We start from the raw sequence: 17,255 nt of genomic DNA, 5'->3' as shown, positions 1-17,255 counted from the left end.
GTAAGTAGCAGCCGAAGTTAATTATATCTTAGATTAATTATATGTGTTAATTATAGCTAATTATGTTACATTATACTACACTTCAAAACTTAAGAGGCCGGTCTTATTTCCTAATAGGGCTTGTATGCGCAACATTTCTAGTAAGTCTTTGTGTTTTGATGTGAATAATTAGGAAGCTTATAAAGAAGCAGCATCCAACCACTTCCCTTTCGAAAGTCAAAAGAAGGTCATTATCCAGAAAAGCTGAGGCAGCTGATGCATTTATACTTTTGTTTCAGACTGTGCAACACAAGATATACGAGATCCCTGACTACATGCAGTCCTGAATTAGGGACAAGGTGTCCTCAAACTCCACTTCATTGTCTTATTTACAAGTGTACCTAAATATTATTGTTTCCCACATGACATTGTGGTTTTCCTGAAGTCAGGAAAATGATAGAAACTGTTATTCTAACTTAAACCTGCTTCAGGAAATTGCATGGTAGTTTGTTTGATACTCAAGAACCCTTAAACTCCACTACACAAATGGTACATTTCTGCTTTGTATTAAAACACTAATGGCTTCACTTTCCAATGAAGCTGGATATTCTGGCTCAGAAGACAGCCAGTAGATCAGAGATAGATTGCCTTGCCGGCCCTGGGGCCATCCAGGGCTGAGTAACCCTGATGAGAAAGGGAAAAAAGGTTGCTTCTTGGGTTCAAATATGACAGAATGGGATGGAGAGCATGGGAGACTGGCAGAATGTGCTGTTCAGTTTTTCTTCTACTTTGGAGGGAAGTGCAGTGTAGACAAAAATAATTATAATACAAGCGTGTCATCTGCTTGTAACCAGCCCACATCCAGGAGATTTTGTTGGTGGGTACTGTCCTGCCGGTCAATCCTTAAGGACCTTGTCAGGGATGTTAGAAGGTGGTGTATGTCTATCCATACTCCAGAGGCGTTTGAATCATTTTGGGCTTTGATAACATTTGAGGGGAGCTTGGAGTGTTTTGTCGATGTTGGGGCAGTGCCTGGCATTGTGAAAGTCCTAAGAAGTAAGTAATGATAGTCAGCACCTCACTGGCCAGTGGAAGGAAGATCGCCGCCATCCTCTCAGAAAAGAGCAAACTTAAGCAAGGACGTAATTCCCCCCCTGGATCTTGCAGTTTCTAGTTATTTACCCTGGCTTAGTGAATGGCCACCAGCCGGCAGCCACAAAGCTTCGTAATATTTGCACACAATTTATTGGGGGTAGGTTTTTAATTTCTCTCTCCATTTGTAGCTGGAAGACTACAAAGCGAAAGCTCCGGATCCAAAGGAAGGGAGGATTTTCCAGTGAATTCTGAGAAGAAATTCAGGTCTGGCAGAGAGAGGGAAGTTTAGCACCCTTCGCTTAAGGGAGAAAGAAATGATCCCAGGTGGCAGGCCAGGTGGTACCGAGGTGGGAGGGCCGCGCGAGACCGAGGAAGGAGAGAGAGCAGCATGGCCACTGGACGACGAGCATTCGCTAAGTCTCCAGTCCCTGAGCTCCATGCGCAAAAGCTAGGAGCGTTATCTCCGCAGGAACGCCCGGGAACCCGGACCCCCAGGCTGCAGGTCCCGCGCGCGTGGGCGGCCGTGCGTGCGCCTGTCCCTTTAAGGGGCGGGTCTCCGGGCACCGCCGGCCCCGACGCCGGGACGTGCCGGGGGCCGCTCCGCCCCGAAGCCTCCCGTTTCCTGCGGGGCGGTGCGACGGCACCTGAGCGGCGGCGGTGGCGGCGGCGGCGGCGCTTCGGAGCGGGCGACCGGGGCTGTGGTGCCGGCGCCGCCGCGTCTTCCCGGTGTCCTTCCCGGCCGCGCAGGGTGAGGGCGAGCAGGCTGCGCTAGGCCAGGCGCCGACCGCGGGGACGTGGGGGAGGGGGGACGGCGTCGGCCGCGGGGTCGCGGGGCGGAAGGGGGGGAGGGCCGCGTCGGGCGGCGGGGAGGGGGGGCGCGGCCGCGGGGCTCCGCACCCCGTCAGCCCTCTCGGTGTCTCCGGCCAGGCCTCCCCGGCGGGCGTGCCGCTTGGGCTTCACCGGGTCGCCCAGGCCTGACCCCGGTTCTGCCTTGTGCCGGGGAGCACGGCCGGGGACTCCTCCCGGGGACGTCTTCTGAGGGTGAGGCCAAGGGCCAGGGCGGCCCGGGAGGGCCACGGGGTGACCGAGGCGCCTATTTTTAGCAGGCCCCGAGGGCCCCCGGGAGGGAAGGCGGATTACCGCCGTCCGCTCGCGGGACGGAGGGAGCGCGTCTCCGGCGGCGCCCTGGGCCCACACTGGGCCACGCTTACGCCATGCTGGAATCTCAGTCCTTTGCCGCTCACCGCCGAGACCCGGGGGCGGCCCCCGGCGCGCGCCCCCGCCCTCCCGCCGTCCCGCGCGCACCCCGGCTAGGGTGGGGGCAGTTGGGGAGCGGGGAGCTGCGGGATGGGAGGGCGGGGGGCGGGAGAGTTGGAAGCAATCGCTGGGCCGCGAAGTTCTCCCTTCCTCTCCCCGAGGGGTGTGTCTTCCTCAGCGGCGCGCCCTCCCCCCTTCGTTTTCCAACAATGACATGCGGGGCGCACAACCTTAAGCGGCAGTACAGAGCGGTCGTGCGGCTCCCATGTGTCCCGCACCTGGACGGAGAGGTGCAGCCTCCCCCGCCCATGGGTGGAGGAGCGGCGTCCTGATCTCGGCTGGCTGCTCCTTGATGAGGTTCAGAGGGTCTGCTGAATGCTAGCTGTTCCTCCTGGGAGGAAAGAGGAAACATTGCTAACTGTACAGGGCCAACACCAGACTCAGATTTCGTCTCGCTTTTTCTAAATAAGCCCTGTTTAAACAGCTACAGTTGAAGTTCAAAGCTGTGGGGCTTTTTGAGGTGCTCTGGGAAGAGCCTTGAGAAATTTAGCTCAAGATAAAAACCTGGGCTGGTGGTGGTGGTGGTGGTGATGAAGAACTGACACTCGGATTGTGTAGCCTTCGTCTTACGTTTGTATTTTGTCTAAATTAGGCCGCCCTTGGTCTCCCGACCTGGACCACAAGGCACATGGCAACCGCGTCTTCAGCTTGGCCTACAGCACTTGCTCCAGGAACTGACCTGGAGTACTCTGTGCCTTGCAGTAGACTTTAATATTTGGTGTGTTGCCTGATGCAAAAGACTTTTAAAAAATTCCCACTTTTTTTCAGGGACCTAACACCAAATAGCTGGACCCATTGTTTGTAAGGTTCCAAGAAAATGCTCATTTCCCTCCCACTCCAGACTTGAGTTAGAAATGTCTCTTCTAGTTTTGTAGCCCTCAGCAGACAGCGTCTCAATATCAGGTGCTTAGAGAATAAGGTGTTCTACTTAAATACTGAAACAAAATATAACAAGACTTCTGGAAAAATTTTCTGAAGTGTACTAAACACCTCAAAATAATAAAGGATACCCAGTGTTTAACCTTTCCTGATGATCTGGAGTCAGCATTATGAAGAGCCATTAGCTTGAGTTTTATTTGCATTGAGGTATCTCTGTGTCCTTTAGTGTCACTAGTCTCTTCTGCTTGATGGAGTGTTTCCCTAAAAAATCCTCGCACCTCAAGCCTGTTTATAGGCCTACTAGCTTGTAGGCTTATCTGCTTCTGTTGGGGAGAGCATTTCAAGAATTACATGTTAAATATCAGTTAATAGGACTTTTCTGGGGGTGGGGAGAGGTCCCCAAACAATGTGTATACATGTGAGTAAATGTAAAAACGATTATATATATAAAAAAAAAACAAAACTCCTCTAAAGGGCCTAGAAAGTGAAGGCTTAACTTTTGAAGGATCTATGTTAAGATTGTGATTGTAAGTTTCATTTGAAAGATACAGATGACACCACCAGCACCCTCCCACCCCCTTCTAAGGATTGAACCAAGGGCCTCTAAGGTGCTAGGCAAGTTCTGCATCCCCATCCCCAGCCCTGGATTATGTATTTGTATTTTCATTTGTATGCTTACTATAATTTTCTAGAGCAAAGGAAGTTTTAATTCAAGAGATTTCCAAATACTTCATAAAATTGCTAATAAACTCAATGGTGTGAGTAAAGTTTGGCTTAGGAATCTAACCTAATGTGTGATAAGGAAGTGTGCTTTAGAAGAACATTTGAATATTTGAGGATGACATCTTAGGAGTTGTTTGTTTTGTCTACTGTTTATGGTTTTAGTTATTTGAAGGTAAATCCAGAGTGTAGAAGTTAGACTCAATCACTGTTTCTCTAAAAATCACATTCATCACTTGTGAACAAATGGAGTTGCATTTCATTGTTTTCCCCTATCAGTTTTTATGGATATGACTTGTAAATTTGTTCTGAACTAAAAAATGTAATTTATGTGTAAACACTGGTGTAAAAATTGGTTTGAATAAGAATAACATTAGCTTAAATGAGGATATAAATTTTTTTCTAGAAATACAAAAGTGAACAGTAAGGTTAAATCCTTAAGTGCTATGAACAAAGGAGTTTGATTAACTATCTGAGGTCTAGGAGAAGAAAAGTAATGACAATTTATAGTAGTTCTGTGTATCAGGCAGCTCAATTGGTGCTTACATGTATTTTTGGTCTTTGAGAGAGGTGGCAGAATAAACTTGTGTGTGTAGGTTCTTTTTCCTTTTTAAAAAATGTATAGGCTTTTTAACTGCTTTTACGTAAAAAAGAATAGGCCAGGTACACTTTTAATACTAAGAGTAGTTTTAGGAAATATAATATTCCTAGGAAATGCGTAAGAAATGCTCAACTCTTCTTTTTTTTTTTTTAATTACGCTTTAGTATTGTACATACCATTTTTTGTGTGTGTGACTGAGGATTGAACCCAGGGCCACATACATGCAAGTGCTCTACCACAGAGCTACATCTCCATCCCCATACATGCCTTCTTAACATCTACAGGCTAATTAGGAACTTTTAATCATGAGTTAAATCTGGTTTCATCAGGGTGATTTGTACACTAAATATAGCAACTAAATTGTTCATACTTCTCTCAGGATACTCTGCTTTTTTAAATTCTGTCTTCACTGTTTTGTACATTCTTTTTCTGGGTCCTTGATTCATTTTCTTTTAATATTTCTTTGGCGCTCTCATCCAGTGTCATGGTTTAAAATACCTATTTGCTGATGATTTCCATAGTTACAACTCTAGCTCTACTTCACTCTTGCACTCCATACAATTTGTTAGGCCTATCTACTTCCATATGCAATAGTGAACTCAAACTCAACTTCCATGTTCCTCCTTAACCTGCCTCAGGGGCAGCTAAACTAATCTGATGGCAACTCCATGTAATGTTCAGGCAAAAAAAAATTTTTGGAGTTAATCCTCTTGCTCAAACTTGGCATTTGTGCTCTTTCTTATCTTAATAATATATTCAGAACCCAATTACTTCTTACCACCTCCACTCCTCACCAGCCTCATCTAAACCATTCTTATCTTTTGCCTAGATTTCTGCAGTTACCTTCCTAATTGGTCTTCCTGCTTCTGTGCTAGCTCCCTACACTCTTCAATGCAGCAGCCAGTTCATATCACTTCTCAAAGCCTTCCTGTGACTTCCAACATACAGAACAAAAACTAGTCCTTATATAACCCTGTACAGCCTTACTGAATCTGGGCATTCCTCTCCCCATCTCCCTTTACCTCTCAAGTTAGCTTACTCCTCTCCTTTTCTACTAGTCTGCTTTGCTGATTCCCCTCCTTGAGTCATTTTTTTCCCTGAGACATTTGCATGGCTTGCTTCCTTGTCTCCTTTGCTTTTCTAATGTCACTTTTCCAAGAGTCTGCCAGTTTCACTTAAAACTGCACTCCCCTTCTTTTTCCTGTACTTTGCTCTATTTTTCCATGGGACTTGTCGCACATTCTGTCATACTGTATAATTTCATTGTTGATTGTGCTCATTGTCTTTTTCCCCTGCCCTCCAAAAACATACTATAAAATAACCTTTATGAGGGCAGGGCTTTTTGTTTGTTTATTGATAGATTCTAAGAGTTTAGGGCATTGTGTAGCATATAGCAGTTGCTTGATAAGGATTTGTCAAATGAATTAAATCCTTTTCCTAAAGCTCCTTCCTTTGATATGGATACTGCATTCTTGGTTGAATACAGTTTTCATGCTGCTTTCCTTAGGAACCATCAGAAAGAAGAAGAAAGTGGCAAGGAGCCATTGGGAACCCCTTGGTGGAAGGAGTCATGTTATGAGTGGTGGAGACCCTCTTACCTGCCCTACATAATTAAGACCATTGGTTAGTTAATTTAAAAAGTTGGTTAAATCACGGACTCAAAATGTTTGTACACCAAAATGTTTGCACTTAAAGCATTTAATGTTAGTTTTATTTGTGTCTTTTTTTTGGACCAGTTTTCTTAGAATAGGGGTCTTTGGGGTATATAAATTGTACCCTAAAAACGTTATCTATGATTTCTAGTGTTGGTTTCTTTAAAGTGGAATGAAAACATAAGGCACTGGAAAGCACCAAGTACAAAATTCTAGATTTTTCCAATCCTTCATTAGGCCTTCCAAAGGATTTAACTTAGTTTTTATAGAACTTTATTCTCATATTACTTTATAGTAACAAGCAGGTAGGAGGGTGCATTGTTAGCCAGAGGCATTTAGCTTTCAGTAGACACCAGCTCATGTACTTTTACAATAGGGGAAAATGTCAGTTAATTCAATGAGAGGTCAAGCCAGTTTCTACTTTGAATAAGCTTCATAGGAGCCATAGGATCTTAGCAGCCTACTGTTATTAAGGAGAATGTCATTTCCTCACAGTTATTATTTTGGTTCTGAGTAAATTTATAATTAGGTAGATGAACTTGTGTGATTTCAGGAAGTACATTCTCTTTCAGGAGATGTTATGTCATGCTACACTTACTGGAGAATGTGGTATGACTATTTTTACACAAAAATCATTTGATTTGTCAACAAACAGTCTGGTCTGGTGTAATAAGGTCTAAAACCACATACAGGTTTTAGACCTTATTAAACTCTTACGATTTTATATAAATTCTTTGTTGCCCAGTTCTTTAATGACCTAACTTCATTTGGTGTTTTGGAGAGATTGTGAGTGTTGGGAGTCTGCACAGCTCCAGTTTGGATTTGGCTTTGCTAATCAGTACCACTTACCGCATGGGTGATTTTGTCTATCTTTCTTAACCTCCTGGAAGCTTTTTAAGGACTTACTATCTTAATAGTTGCTACATAGTGATAGCTAACATTAGAGTGTTTACTTGCTGTCAGGCTCTGTAAATATTCTATGTACAGAATCATATTTAGTTCTCAACAATCTTATGAGGTAGATACTGTTTGGTGGAAACTAGGGAGGCAGTTTAAATAATCTGTTCAAAGACATAGCATATGAAAGGAGAAGCCTGAATTTTAATGGAAGCATTCTGACTTTAGACCCCGTTCTTACCCATTGAGCTGTTTTGTAAAAATACTTTGGGGGTGAAGTGAGGAGCACTGTCCACATTCAATTGTCTGATGTTAGGTGTTAGAAAGATAAATTAAAGTTATGAAGATTTTTTTCCTCCCCGAGTGAGAATTAACTTACAAATTAGTGACTGAAATTTGAAGATGAGCTTTCCAAGTGAACAAAATAAGAACTACTTAAAATCATGCTATATGTTTTAGTTATATGATCCTTTTAGTTTCCAGGAATCTTTTTCAGTGTCAATTTGTGTGTATGTGCATTATGAATTACTTGTGATTTTGTACACATTGCTCAAAGATTATCTGTGAAAGGTCAACCCAGTTACCCTGTCTAAAAAGCTTACCCTATTTTTTTGTTCCAGCCCTCTTATTCTTGATTGCACTATCAGTCGCTATCTGACATTATAATATATACTTATTTATATGCTTGATGTCTGCCTCCTTACAAGAATATAAGCACCATAAGATGGAAACTTCATCTTATTCATCACTGGGAACTATGTTTCTGGCACTTAGGTAATACTCAATTTGATGAAATGGATGGCGTGAGGTTGGGAAATGATGGGGACGCATTGAGCCTTCTGATTTACTTCCACTAGAATGGGTAATTGAGTGGAATTTGGAAGGACAGGGAAAGTGAAATTCCTCTTGGGGGAGTGGAATGGAAAACAGTTTAAAACATGAATTTTAGCAAAATACCTCTGTATGTCTACAGGTTATTCTTGTTGATCATTAATACGAGTGTTAATGAATCTGGACATAAATAATTAGTGATTGCTTGTGTTTAGATCCAGTTACTTGAAAATAAATTTGGACAAGCTAAGCTATATACCAAAAGCTCCCCATTGTTCTGGATGCTGTGTTGCTGGCCATGTAGCCTTAAACCTTTAATATCTAAACACAGGCTGTATTCATTTCTGCTGTGCATTTACCTAGGTTATTGGGAAGTCATGTTTATTTGAAATATGTTCCATATTCACATAATTTTCATACATGGGTTGTCTGAATGTCATGATTTCTGTGAAGTGAAATTTCTCAAATTTGTCATTATTCATAGTATTATTTCTGAGTATAACTTCAGGAACTATTCTGTATGATCTTTGTGGCTCATACTCCATTATTAATGAATGGGGAATCACTTGTTAAGTAACTTCCAGTTTGACCTAGATAATTTTAAGTTGGATCCTTTGTAAAGGTGGTTTAGTTTTTTTTTGCTCTTTTTTTTGGTCTCCTGGATTGGGTTTATTTTGATTTATTTTTACAGACCTGGGGCTTGAACTCAGTACCTATACCTTGAGCGACTCCACCAGCCATTTTTTGTGAAGGGTTTTTTCAAGATAGGGTCTTGCGGAACTATTTGCTCAGGCTGGCTTAGAACCGTGATCATCCTGATTTCTGCCACTGGTGCCTGGCTTTAATTTAATTTTTAACTTTTTATTAATGTATGTTATAGAAAACAGTGGGTTTCTTTCTTTCTCTCTCTCTCTCTTTTTTTTTTTTTTTTTTTTGGTGGTACTGGGGTTTGAACGCAGGGCCTCGCACTTGTTAGACAAATACTCTACCACTTGAGCCATGCCCTTTTTGCTTGAGTTTACTTTCCAGATACCATCTTATGTTTTTGCCAGGTTCAGCTGCTAACCTCCAAATTCCATCTCCTGAATAACTGGGATTACAGAAGTGCAGCACTATGTCCAGCAAAATAATAGGTTTCATTGTGACATTTTCATACATGTATATAATATACTTTGACTATATTTATTCCCCTTCCCCCAGATTAGACTTAATTTGAACTTGAAGGAAGTATTTTTTTAAATTTATTTATCATATTATTGTTGTACTGGGGGTACACTGTGACACTTACAAAAGTTCTTACTATATATCATAGTTGAATTCACCCTCTCATCATTCTTTCTACCCCTCCCTCCATTCATAGAGTAGTTTCAACAGGTTTCATTTTTTTTCATTTTCATACATGAGTACATATTTCTACCACATTCATCCTTCTACACCCTTTCCTTATGTCCTCCCACCAATTCCACTGGTGCCAGCCCTCAGAGAGGACTTATTTTACCTTCCTGTTCTCTGTTTTTGGGGCAAAAAAAAAAAAGATACTTTTGTTTGTTTAAGATAGCTATATAGGTTGTTCAACTGTAACATTTCCATGTGTATATGTATTATAACCCAAATTGGTTCATCCCCTCTATTTTTCTCCTTTCTACCTTAGTCCCCTTCTTATGGTGATTTCAATAGGCTTAAAAATTCTGTATTCATTCTTGTATAGAAAGTACATCAACCAAATTCACCTTGAAGGAAGTATTTCTGAACTTGGAAGTTTTGGAGCACTTTTAAAGTAAGAAGGTATTTAAGGTTATCTTTGAAATTACATGTAAAATATAGCCCATGCACTTGCCTTGTCTGGAGTTAGGGGAGAAAAGAAATAATTTGTAAACATAACTTAGTTGTAAAATGAGCAAAGCTGGATTTTTGTCTGCTCTTCTAGCATCTGTTACTTGTAAATAGGTAATTACAGTTGTATCCTTTGTTATATAACCTCCATTTAAGCAAAAGATCTCAACATCCTTTAAAATAACATAGTACTTTTTGTGTAAACAGAAGCTTTAGTTATTTTTCTGGATCTTTTTTTTCTGTAATGGCACTGGGGTTTAAAGCTTGTGCTCTTGCCGCCTCAGCTATTCCACCAGCCCTCTTTTGTGATGTTCTCCCTGCCCTAGATTGGGGTCTTGGGAACTATTTGCCTGGGTTTGTTCAAACCGAGATCCTCCTGATCTCTGCCTCCTGAGTAGATAGGATTACAGATGTGAGCCACCTCTAATTTTGTTTGTTTGTTTGTTTGTTTTTTGAGGCAAGGTCTGGCTGTGTAGCCCAGGCTTGCTTTCTTCCTCCTCCTCCTTCTAAGTTCTGGGGTTATAGGAATGCATCACTGCCCAGCTGTATAATTTTTAAAAATAGATTTCTTAAATTAGTTATTTGCAACAAGGTCCTACCCTGCAGACCAGGCTTACCTTGAATTTATTATGCTTAGGCTGGCCTTGAACTAATTATCCTCGTGCAGGTGTGTGCTTTTATTTTCTATTTCAGAAATTTCCAAAGTGTAACTTATTTTCATTGTATAGAAGCAGGGAATTTTATGCCATGTTTACTTGTCTTTTAATTGACATTTATCTTATTCCACTTGTCTTTATTATTTTGTTGAGAATCAATATTAAATAATTTAGAAATATAAAAAAATATAAAATATGTGTATACAGTTAAAGATTATAAATATAAAATGAATGTATACTGAACGCCTGTACCTTTCTCTCTGCTTTATTTAAAATGTTTTCTAACTAAATATATAACTTACCTATAAACCTGTACCTAACACCCAGTTCAAGAAAATCATCTTTTTTATTCCTTTGAGTGCTCTTTCCTACCCCTAGAAATAATTGCCATTTTTCTTACCTTTACTTTTCTTTTAGTTTTGTTACATCTACTGTATCCCTAAGTGGTTTATTGTTTGTTTCATCTACTTAACTGATTTTTTTGTTTCCCCTTAAACTTTCTGATCCTGATATTCTTTCACCACGTTGTGCAAAGTTTTTTTTTTTTAATGGTCCTGGGGCTTGAACTCAGGGTTTACTTCCTGAGTCGTTCTGCCAGCCCTTTTTTGTGTTGAATTCTTTTGAGATAGGGTCTCAACACCTGGTGTTGTGCATAGGTTTAATTCATTTACTTTCATTGTACATGAAATTTCACTTGTGGGAAAAATTTTTGAGACAGGTTTTTGCTATATATTCCATGTTGGCCTTGAACTCACAATTCTACTGCCTTAGCTTCTGGAGTGCTCATTGTGTGAATATTTTGTAAGTTGTTTTCCATTATGGGTAGGTATTTGGGTTTCCAGTTTTTTTCCCTCTTTTATAAACAGGGGTTCTACAAACACCTTAAGATCCATTGGTGCTCTCCAGTGTCTGTGATAGTGTTTTTTCAAACTGTGTTATCACTCAAAGTAAGAAATACGTTTTGCATTATGATTCAGTACATTAGTAGTCATACACGTTTATAACAAAAAAGTTGCCTGAAAAATTATACTTGTGTGTGATAGTATATACTGTTCTGTTTCATTAAAAACAAAAATACTAGTGAAGAGCCAGTGTTGATTTTTACTATCCATTAATAAATTTATATATATGTTGTATATAAACTTCTTCCAATTTATATACGTTGTTTTGGGGCTTATGCTAGTTAGGCCTAGAATTGCTGAGTTGTAGGAGGTAAGACATTTTTAGCTTTACTAGGTAGTGTCAAATTGTTTTCTAGTGTAACTGTACCAGTTTACTTTCTTCAGTGAATATGTTTTGATGGCTCCACATTCTTGCCTATACTTGATACAAAAACTAAAGCCAGAAAGCCTATTGTGTACCTTGTAGGTGTTTTTTGTTTTTTTGGTTTTTTTTTTGGAGCTAGGGTCTTGTTACATAGCTCAGACTGGTCGTGAACTCTCTATCTTGCCTCTGCCTTGGCTTCCTGAGCGTTGCAACTACAGGTGTGCACCGTTATGCCAGGCTCTAAGTTTTGCCTATCTGATTACTAAGAGAAAACATCTTTTCAAATGTCTGCTGGACTTTTTCCCCCTCTTCTCAGAAATGGTTGTTCATTTTTCTGTTGAGTGGTTTTTCTTTCTTTTGGGCTGGTAAGAGTCTTTGTATGTTCTGAATACTAATTCTTTGCCAATTATGTGTCACAATTACCTTCTATCATTTTGTGGCTTGTCTTTTTAATATTGTCTTATAGTTCAGAGTTTTAATGTGTCAGTAGTTTCCTTTTTTTTTTTTTGGCAGTACTAGGGTTTGAACTCAGGACTTCACGCTTGCTAGGCAGGCACTCTACCACTTGAGCCACTCCACCAGCCCTCAGTATTTTCCTATTATGATTATACTTTGTGTCCTGTCTAAGAAATCTTTCTCTTTTTCAAGTTTATGAAGATACTTTTTTTTTATGATAATTTTTTTTTCTTTTATTCATATGTGCATACAATGTTTGGGTCATCTCTCCTCCCTCTCCCCCCGACCTCCCTCACTACCAGGCAGAAACTATTTTGCCCTTGTCTCTGATTTTGTTGATATGAAGATATTCTTGAATGTTGACTTACACAGTTTTTATGTTGTATACAGTCCAGATTTGTTTTATATAATAGATTGATGGGAAACCATTATGTTGAATGAAAAGTTGAGTGTCTGCCTACCATCATAATGGTAAAATTTTACTTTTTAGAATATTTAATTTGTATGTAGGCAGTTACTAATATAAAATAGTCATTGCTTGAAAATTGTTAATTTTTAAGAGCCATCTTGACAAAAATCAGTTAACTGGTTCTGTATGGCTTAATATTTCAGTTCTTTAAGAGTTAAAGTGTGTTTATTTGCTAAATGCTTTGAAATAATTCTTCAGTAGTTCACTACAATATAGGGTTGTTTTGAGGATTGAATCTACATTTTGCTTTTATAGTCATTAGAAAATAACTCTGCAGCAATATGTTAAAAAAGTATGAATGAGCCAGGTGCCAGTGGTTCACACCTGTAATCCTAGCTACTTGGGAGGCAGAGGTCAGGAGGATCATGGTTCAAAGCCAGCTTGGCGCTAATAATTTGGGAGACCCTACCTCAAAAATATCCAATGCAAAAAGGACTGATGGGATTAGAGCACATGCCTACCAAGCATGAGACCTGGAGTTAAAACCCCAGTACTGCCAAAAAAAAAAAAAAAAACCAAAAAAAAAATGTGGATGGAGTTAGTCAATTTTGAAGTCTCATACCTAGCCCCAAATGACATTGTAAAAGATTTGTCACCATCTCAAAGTGATGCCAGCATTTGTGTATGTGGTTTTCTTAAATTGTTACAGACATTTGTTATTTGGTATTTTTCTGTTTTATCACAGTGCTCCGTGTAAGTGTGGACAAATTTCTTTATTTTTTTGGGAGGAGGCAATACTGGGGTTTGAACTCAGAGCTTCATATTTGCTAGTAGATTCTCTACCTCTTGAGCCACTCCACCAGCCCTGACAAATTTCTAAATATCTGACTGGTACTCAGTGTACTTAACATCTGAGGAATCAGCATTTTCTTCAATTTTGGAAAATTCTCAGCTCTTTAAATAACATGTTGCTTTTGTTATTTTCATTAGTTTCTCTTTTGATAGACTATGTTGGAGTTGCTTAGTTTATCTTCTGTGTCTTTTAATCATTCTGTTTTCTTCTTTATTTTCTGGGTCTCATACTAGATGAATTCAGTAGGATCTAGCAATTTACCAATTTTTTATTCTATGCATCTAGTCTAGAGTTTATTTTGTTTTTTTAGTCTGCATACCAACATGTATATAATTTTCATTTCTTGATTTTGAATTTGCTTTTTCATATCTACCTTTTTTTGCTACTTAAAACTCCTTATCTCTGTTTCTTCAATATGTTTAAATTTAAAAATCTTTGTCAGACTGTCCCATGAATTTAGTATCATTTGGTGTAACGTCATGTTTTTACTAATGTATCTTTTTTCTCATCAAATTTCTTTCTATGTTTAGATTAAAAAAAACTTTACTTATTGTTGTTGGACCAATTCATTATTTTGACAACTAGTAAATAAAGAGAAGCATTTATCCTACTGTTCCTGTATTTGTATTTTGGTATAATCAAGAGTCATGAAAAAAAGTTTCTGACCCTGACTAATAAAGGAGTGCTAGGCTTAGAATATCACAGTTCTGATCTCCTAATGAATAATATCTAGACAACTCATAGTTGTGGATATCACATAGACACTGTCTGATGGAAGTATGCTGCCCTGATTGTGCATTGATTTTGTATTGAAAACTCTGAAATTTGATCTAGCCTTTAAATTTAACTACCAAGTGTTAGGAAATAGAGAACACACACACACAAATTGTTCCACACCATCGGAATATCATCAACGAAATTCAGGCTAGGATACCTTATAGGACCAGCTACCATCCTACATCCCCCAAATTCTCCGAATTTGCAAGAAACTAGACAATAAAGAGATATGGGGATTGTATATGAGAGGAGATAAGAAATACACCAAAGAACAACAAACAAAAAATTACAAAGCAGATGGAGAAATGTGAGCACTGGCTTGGTATTTGATATTAAATAATTATTGTTGATTTTTTAACCTGCTACAAGATTGGATGTTTTGTACTCTTTTTCTCTTCAGGCTGAGAATTCCTAGAAAGCTATGCAGCTATAGATAGTAGGTTTACAGACTAATTGTTTTTCACACTTCTTTTTCTTCTTTTCTTTCCCTCTCCCTGTCTTTAAAAAAAAAATCAACAACAACAACAAAAAAAAAAAGCAAAAAGAAAAAAACCCCAAAACTCTTTTCACAAAATGTGTAAATCCTCTTGTCTCTCACCATTTGCTCTCAAACAGTGAACCTGGTTCTGTTTTGTTGTGCTTACCTTTAGGAACTAAACCTCTGACTTGCCTTCTTGAGAGCCAGTGTTCAGGCCTCTTAACCATTCCTTCCCTCTATTCTACTTTAGAATGGGTTTCTGTTTTGAATTTGTATTGTATTTCTGAGCCAGGAAAATGTTTATCTTAGTTTTGAGTTTATCTGTATCTTTGAAATAATTTCCTTTTATGTGTCATGCCATTATTAAGTGTTTGAAATAGGAGGATCCACATTGAAGGTCTTTATGTTCATGGCCACAGGTTTTTTTTTTTGGTGGTACTGGGGTTTAAACTCAGGGCCTCATGCTTGTTAGGTAGGTGTTCCACCACTTGAGCCACTCCACCAGCTCTGTGTCCACATATTTTAATCTTGGTTTTCATCAAGCTCACCTGGATGAATCCTATGTAATACTCAAGTGTATCCTTATTGCTTGTTCAGTGATCTGTTCCTTTGCTTAAATCTTTCTTCTTTCAGTCTTACTGGATATTATTCAACACCGTAGAGCAATTTGAGTATCACCCTAATTTATGATTACAACTAGTTAACATCTTAAGCCTTGTTTTTGTTAGCTCATGTCACATATCCTATGATTATTCAGCTTGTTTTGGAATTGATAGTCGGACTCAGGATGAATAGATATTTTTTTTCCTTTTATGAGGTGGAGCTAGTATGCTTTTCTGTCTAAACTTTTACTGCTAGTGTCTCAAACTTAAGAATCAAATATTTAATAATTTTCTTTTTTTTAAATTTCTTTTTATTTTGGCAGTATCAGGGTTTGAACTCAAGGCCTTGTGTTTGCTAGTCAGGCATTCTACCACTTGACCTAGACCCTTGGCCCTGGGGTCAGTCTTAAAACCCTGCAGCTAAGTGCAAAGTCATTAAATGGAAACATTTCCATTAATTTTGGTGGGAAGTTAAGCTGTGTTACATCCCAACTACCTTTCCCATAAAGGTAAATATTAACTTAATGATGAAAATGAATTTATGTAAGTGTTAACAGTTTCAGTGTACAAGTACTTTACACATATAATGTGATTTATATGTTAAAAAGTTATATTTTCAGTTTATGGTAACTCTGTCTGTGCTTTCAGTTTTTTCTGCCAGATACTCTGTTTGTGGCCTTAACATTATAATAAAATCCATATGGTGATAACATGTCTTGATTTTGTGTTTCAGAGTACTACTGAATGCAACTAGAGTTGTTACTTACCATATTTAGGTAGGTTTATTTTGAAAGAGAATTCAAAGGGAAGGACTCACAAGGACTACCTATATAAAGTTGTTTATGTTCAGAGAAGTAAAACATTTTTCTCCTGAGATTTAAAATGTACTGTCATCTCCCTGCCCATTATTTTAGTTTCTTTTTTTTTGAGACAGGATCTTGCTGTGTAAACTGGCATTGAACTCATGATCCTTATTCCCCTTACCCTCTGGAGTTGCTGGGATTACAGACATGTGGCACCAAACCCAGCTAGTTTCTTCATTTGTGTCTTCTGTGGTTAGAATATGTTTTAAGATTTTGCTCTTCATTCACATTTGTTCTTTGTGTAGACTTTGCATCTCTTTGCTTCCTTTTAGATAGTAGTGACAGGAATTTACTAATGGAATGACATAAAAATCAACATTGAAATATTGAACTTAGAGTAGAAATTCTACAGATTATAATGTTTTAGAAAAATAACCAGTGAACATCCTGAGTATATTTATTTGTGTGATTGTATCTATAGCATAAACTATCAAGAAAGGAACTTTCTCTGTTGAAGAGGATGCACTCTTTATACTTCCCCAAATTCTTCTTCTGAGTTTTACTAGTTACACTCATACTAACATTATGAGAGTGTTGGTTTTCTTACTTCCTGGTCTGTTCCTTTATATATTTGCCAATCATAATGACAAGGTAATATTTACAAACAATTTTTTTACATGCCATGACTGGCGTATATAACTGCATGTTTTTAGAGTGTATGATATAAGTGATTTCCTGTGTAGACTGGTAAAATGATCACCACCCTCAAGGCACTGAATATGTGTATCACCACTAAAATTTCTTGGTACTTTTGATAGTCACCCCTTCCCACATATCCTGCTTTGATAATCTCAGTGAAAAGAAGGCACATGCTGTTTTAATTTGCATAGCTAATGATACTGAGGTTGCTTTAAAAAATATATGTACCTACTGCATGTCTTCTGGGGACCTTCTAAACATGTTCTTGCTTACTTATTTTTCTCAAATTTCAAGTGATGTTTGTAAATCGAGGCAGCGAGGCCTTTGCATTTAATTTATTTTTGCCATCAAATCTTTTATAATGTTCTGTCATCAGATTTACCATTCTTTTTCTTTTTGGCTCTGAGTTTTATGTGAAACATAGAACAGCCTCTTACAAAACAAGATTATTT

At 38.8% G+C, this 17,255-nt stretch overlaps 1 protein-coding gene across 18 annotated transcripts in view; it reads left to right on the top strand.

Moving 5' to 3' along the window:
• The first annotated feature begins 1,667 nt into the window (after window positions 1-1,667).
• Window positions 1,668-17,255, top strand: part of Ktn1 (kinectin 1) — a 97,255-nt gene continuing 81,667 nt past the window's right edge. For 10 of the 18 annotated variants that reach the window (XM_074067917.1, XM_074067931.1, XM_074067927.1 and 7 more), the window contains exon 1: window positions 1,704-1,822. The gene's annotated coding sequence lies outside the window, so the exon portion shown is untranslated. Of the gene's footprint in view, window positions 1,823-17,255 lie in introns of all 18 variants that reach the window. The other 8 variants (XM_074067919.1, XM_074067918.1, XM_074067921.1 and 5 more) reach the window with 3 other exon arrangements.

Source organism: Castor canadensis, chromosome 3, assembly GCF_047511655.1.
Source record: "Castor canadensis chromosome 3, mCasCan1.hap1v2, whole genome shotgun sequence".
Classification (NCBI taxonomy): Eukaryota; Metazoa; Chordata; class Mammalia; order Rodentia; family Castoridae; genus Castor; species Castor canadensis.
Note: the sequence above shows the minus strand (reverse complement) of the source record. Positions and strands in the feature narration are given on the sequence as shown.